Raw genomic sequence first — 6,000 nt, 5'->3', positions numbered from 1 at the left:
GATACAGTTCAAGGCATGAGTAGATCCTAAAAAATTTCCTAAAAGAAGAAAGAACTATTCGGTTCAACATAAACCTCTGAAGGCTTATACAATAGGCCTATAAAATTCTGATTATAGGAGAACTACAATCCTAAACAAGAAAGATTGTGGTAGTTGTAGTTTCCTAAAATCAGTCTGGGGTTTATTCCCTAAGAAACTTGCAATATACTAGGGAGCCCATATACATAATACCAACATACTACATGACTAAATATGATGAGCTAAGGGTGATGCAACACGCTGGGTGTACACTTCGATTCTGCTTTGGATGGTCTGAAAGTGCCCGTGGCAAGGGGATGGGGTGGTGATATCTGACTTGGGCTTTGAAAGATGAGCATAATTTCAGTATGTGACAATAGGGTAAGTGACATTTTGAGGATAAGGAGAAGTATTAGCAAAACAGAAAGCAGTTTGAGTACATAAAGGTTGTACTTACAGAAAGTTTTAGGCTAATTGAGGATCTTCTAAAAATATGGATGTGGCAAGCTTGCTTCATTTGAACTCAAAGTAACCACAGAAGCTGAGCAAGTGGCCAACTTTTATCAAGCATTTATCTTTATCTCTGCTCTTGTAAGGTTAGACAGGGAAAAGTCAGGAGTTATCCTTGCCTTCTACAAAAGTAGCTGAGTATGAATTAAATGGAAGGAGCATAAGAGATGAGCCCCAGGAGGAAGAAAGGAGCAAGATCAAAGAAATCTGTGTAGTGTTAATTACAATCACTGAAAAAGAGGTGACGTGAAGCTGAAGGTAAGATGATCTGCTATAAATAGGATTTGAATGCAAAAATATTAGAAGGTCAGCAGATACAGCTCTAAGAGGTGAAAATTACATATAAATTCAGCCTAAGACATAAGGCTGTGTGATAAGATCAGAAAAAATGAAATAAGATGAGTTCAAAACTAGGAGATAAATCTTAACTTTGTGGGTTAAACCATTTAAATACAAAGAATATAGATAAAACAAGTTCTTGGTATAAGTAATTAAAAATAAAATGACTCTCAAATATAGGAGAAAGAGCAGAGATTTTGTGGAAATAAAATTCACAAATGAACATGTGGTTCTAGGAAGGTAGGGCATATAAGAGGAAATGTGTGAACTCTGATATAAGGGGTTTTGAACTTTGCATCCTGTCTGTAGCTCTTACTGATTGTGCAACCTTGGGCAAGTCACTTAACCTCACTGAGCCTCAGTTTTCATATCTGTACAGATATCCTCAGAGACAGTATAGGAATTCGGGCTCCAGGATCAGACTATTAGGTTCAAATTTGAGCTCTACAACTTATTCTCTGTGAACCTTGGGTAACACAATTCCCTTGCCTCATTTTCTTCATTGTGGCAGATAGGTAATTATTTGTCACAGCATTCACAAAAACCATTCTTAGGAAATGAAAGGAAAAACTATCAAAGCTTTTGAAAGCAATACAGGATAATATTATGATCTCAGGATTAGGTAGAATTTTTCAGCAAGAATCAAAACTTACAAATCATAGAGAGATGGATAAATTTGACTATCTTAAGATTAACTGGCACAGTAAAGAGAGCAAAAACAACCCCGTAAACTAGGAGATAACAGGAACTCATTTGAAGCATAAAATATTGCTGTTCTGGATATATGGTCATGAGCCACTTAATGATGTGAATACATTCTAAGAAATGCATCATAAGGTGCTTTAATTATTGTGTGAACATCATAAACTGCACTTACACCTAAATGGTGTAGCGTACCACACACCTAGTCTATATGGCATAGCCTATTGCTCCTAAGCTATGAGCCTGCACAGCATGCTACTGTACAAAGCAATGTGAGATTAAATCAAGCACAAGAGCAAATGATGCAATCAAGACACAAGGTAAACATAAGGCTGCTGCCAGCATAACACAGCATACTATTTTACAGCAGACTTTTTTTAAATATATAAATAGAAAGAGTACACTCAAAAATAACAATAAAAAGTGATGGTGTGGGGGCAGAAAGAGATTAACCAAAGAGCTTAAATACATGCTAGAGGCCCTTGGCCTGGCCTACGGGAATCAGCCAAAACTGGCAGACTTACATCCCCCCGGGGGATGTAGTCGTGCCTAAGCAGCAGGCAGCTGGGAGAGGAGCTGGAGCCCTGGTCAGCACCGCTCATCCTGGCCCTGCTACACCTGCCATTGCCACCGATTGGTAGGCTTGCTGCCGCTCTGCTGCAGTCTCCATACACCCATCCTAGGGTGACACCGGCATGCCCATGGCCAAGAAGCGGCCACAGGCTCATGCCCAGTCAGTCCCGATGCTGGTTTGATCTGGGTCCCCGTCCAGATGGGGGAGGGGCGTGCAGGGGGAGTGTCCGTGGGAGAGGCTTGCACCACCACAGCTGTGCTCACCAACCATAAGCCTGGTGTCTGGCACCTGTCAATCACCTGAGCGGTACTCCCTCTGTGGGAGCGCACTGACAACCAGGGGGCGGCTCTTGCATTAAACATCTGACTCTTGGTGGTTGGTGTATGGCATAACTACAGGTCGACAGTCAAACAGTTGACCGGTGGCTTAGGCTGTTATAAATAGACTGGAGGCCCGGTGCACAGATTTGTGCACCAGTGAGGTCCCTTGGCCTGGCCTGCAGAGATCAGGCCAAAACTGGCTCTCCGACATCCCTCGAGGGGTCCTGGATTGTGAAAGAGCGTAGGGGAGGGACTGCAGGAGGGCTCCAGGGCATGTCCAGCCTGTCTCACCCAGTCCCGATCAGCCAGACCCCAGTAGCAAGCTAACCTACTGGTCAGAGCGTCTGCCCCCTGGTGGTCAGTGCATGTCATAGTGACTAGTCGAATGGTCAAATGAATGGTTGGTCACTTAGCATATTAGATTTTTATTATATAGGATATGCATAATCCATGGACACAAATAATAGTGTGGTAAAGGCCTGCGGTGGGGGGGGGGGGTGGAGGGTGGCAAAGGGGGGTGATTGGGGACATCTGTAATACTGTCAACAATTTAAAAAGTATAGTATGGTAAATACAAAACCCAGTAATAGTCATTTATTATCATTATTAAGTATTATGTACTGTACATAATTGTATGTTATACTTGCATACAACTGGCAGCACAGTAGGTTTATTTATTATACTTACCACAACATGTGAGTAATGTGTTACACCAAGAAGTCACTAAGCAATAGCAATTTTTCAGCTCCATTATAATCTTAAGGAACTGCCATCATATTTGTTGTCTATTGTTGACCAAAACATTGTTACTTGGCACATGACTATAGTAAAATTAAAATCTTACAAATCATTAAGATAAAAGACAATTCAATAAACCAGTGGAGAAGAAAGCAAGTTATTAATAACACATTCAAGATACTAGTTCACTGAGGTAGAGTGGGGAAGGGAGAGGTTCTATTTCTTAAGCTAGGTGGAGATGCTTAGGTATTCACTTTATCATTATTCCCATTTATACACTCTTTTATAAAGAATATGTGTTTCCCAGTACATTTTTTTAAAATGGAGATTGTAATATGTACCTACTTCATAAGGTTTCTATAAAGATAAACAAGTACTTTGGAAAAGTGCCAGGAATATAGTAAGTACTTAATAAATGTGTTCATTAGTATTATCTTAGAACATTAGAAGCATAACAGGTACTTAATATAAAGCAGCTATTATTTTAAAGCCATTGTCTCATGAAAGACTATGTGACTAGAGAGAGTGGTCTGCATGGAGAGTAGAACAGAAGAAATTATCCAGGGAAGTTCTGAATCTCTACTTGGCAGGATTGTCCCTACAAGTGGAGGTGGTTCATCACAATATCATAGGTCTATTACACCAGCCTTTATGATACCATTGCTATCATAATAACCCTACAGTTTCTCATACAGCTCCTCTCAGAGAAATAGAATGTGTCAATCAAACAGTATACATACTCTGCTCCTTTGGTTAGTTTTGTTGTTTTATCTATTAATAGAGAAATACTTTTTACATCTTAATTTCAGCGAGTTCAGTTGGTGGAAGTTTTATCTTTCTCAATTCAGAGAACATCGATAAAATTGTGTTAATAAACCAATGAAGGAGAAGACTGGTTCCTGGGTCATGATCCAGCCCCAGGAAGCCTAGCCTGAGCAGCCCAGCAGACCCCTTTCTGATCAGTCCCTAACTAGGAAAGATTGAAGAAAAAAGGGGGAAATGTTGTGATAAGAGACTGTTTAGGGTTCTTGACAATGATACTAAATAGCGAATAGATGTTATCTCTTGAGATGATTTAAATATACTTGGATGGCCACCTGACATAATGCTTTGAGTAGAATTCTGAAGTGTTATGGACAGAGTATAAGTCAAGTTAACCTCAAAGAGAGGGAAGACAGTGACCGCAAGTTTGCCATGAATTGATGTGCAAGTGCTGATCACCAAACCAAAGAGGAGAGTGATATATCATGTGTTTATTTTGGAAAGATATAAAATGTCCAGAGAAAAAACAAAACAAAGCAAAACAAAAACCACTACAGTTTTTCTGCTTTTGGTGTCTAGGTTTAGAAACAAATAAAAGTGATCAGAGAAACCACTTATTTAGGTAGTATTTGTGTGTGAATATGATTATAGAATCTGTATTTGGCTATCTGTGCTCACAGCTTGGACAGTATTACCAAAAGTGTGATCATCAGGATCATTGATAGGGTTTGTATAGAGATTGTAGTAAAGTGACAGAGATTGTGTTTTCTGACCAGAATATGACAGTAGGTGAAATTACTTTTCAGAAGCTTTTTGAAAATTTGACAGATAAATAGAAGAAGGTCAAATTCTCATTAGAGCAGATAAATTGTTCTTAATGGTAAGCAGATTGATAAATAGAAAAGAAGTCTCTCTCTTTTTATTATGTCCAAGAGTGGCATTAAAGAAAATTATCCTGACACTGATGAAATGGAAAAGCAGACTTTACTTAGGACTATATCAATAGGTATAGGGACTACTGCAATGGAATTTTGCATATGAATGAAAGATTCGGATCAACTCCATATACACCAAGGAAAGGTGGGGATTTACAGCCAAGGAGCAAGGTAGAGGTCTGCAGATGGGAAATTATTAAGAGGAAACATCAGAGGTTAAGAGAGGCAGAATTCTTGCTAAACTTACTGGATAGGATTCTTGTTTTATGTCAGGTTATGGTGATCAGATATCATCTCGGGGAATAGTGGCAGATGAGGAATTTAAACAGATATTGAGAGTGGGGGATTCTGACTTAACTAACTTATCAGCATTCTTACTAAAATTGGGCTCTTGAAGACATGCTTAAGCAAGGGACTAGTTGGACTCAGAGGAAGAGTTTGGTCATGGAGAGAGTCTTTGTCTGTGGCAACAGTTGGTAACAAATGCTATAAAGAAAGTTCTCAGGAGAAGGAAGAAAGCCTCAAACTCTTAGCCTATATATATATAAATTATTGGGGTCCTTGCATAGAATTTTTAAATGTGAAGAAATTGAAGCAAAAGGCATACACCAGGGGTCCTCCAACTTTTTAAACAGGAGGCCAGTTCACTGTCCCTCAGACCGTTGGAGGGCCAGACTATAGTTTAAAAAAAAACTATGAACAAATCCCTATGTACACTGCACATATCTTATTTTGAAGTAAAAAAACAAAACGGGAACAAATACAATATTTGTATGTGCATGTGGCCCGCGGGCGGTAGTTTGAGGACCCCTGGCATACACACTACCAAGAGTTATACAAGGCAAGTATGATAACTCCAAGTTGATGAAGAAAGAGAGGAGATGATAGATAGGTGATAGATAGATAGATAGATAGATAGATAGATAGATAGATAGATAGATAGTAGATAGATACTCAGATAGTAGCACAGCCTTTTTAGGTCATACAGGAGAACAAAGAACATATTAAAAGGAAAATGATGGATAATAGAATAGTTCACTTTGGAATTGTTTTGGGAGAAAGATAAAGCACAGAAAAGGAATCATTCATTCATTCATTCTTA

This window comes from Myotis daubentonii, chromosome 3 (genome assembly GCF_963259705.1).
Source record: "Myotis daubentonii chromosome 3, mMyoDau2.1, whole genome shotgun sequence".
Classification (NCBI taxonomy): Eukaryota; Metazoa; Chordata; class Mammalia; order Chiroptera; family Vespertilionidae; genus Myotis; species Myotis daubentonii.
This window is presented reverse-complemented; position numbering follows the sequence as displayed.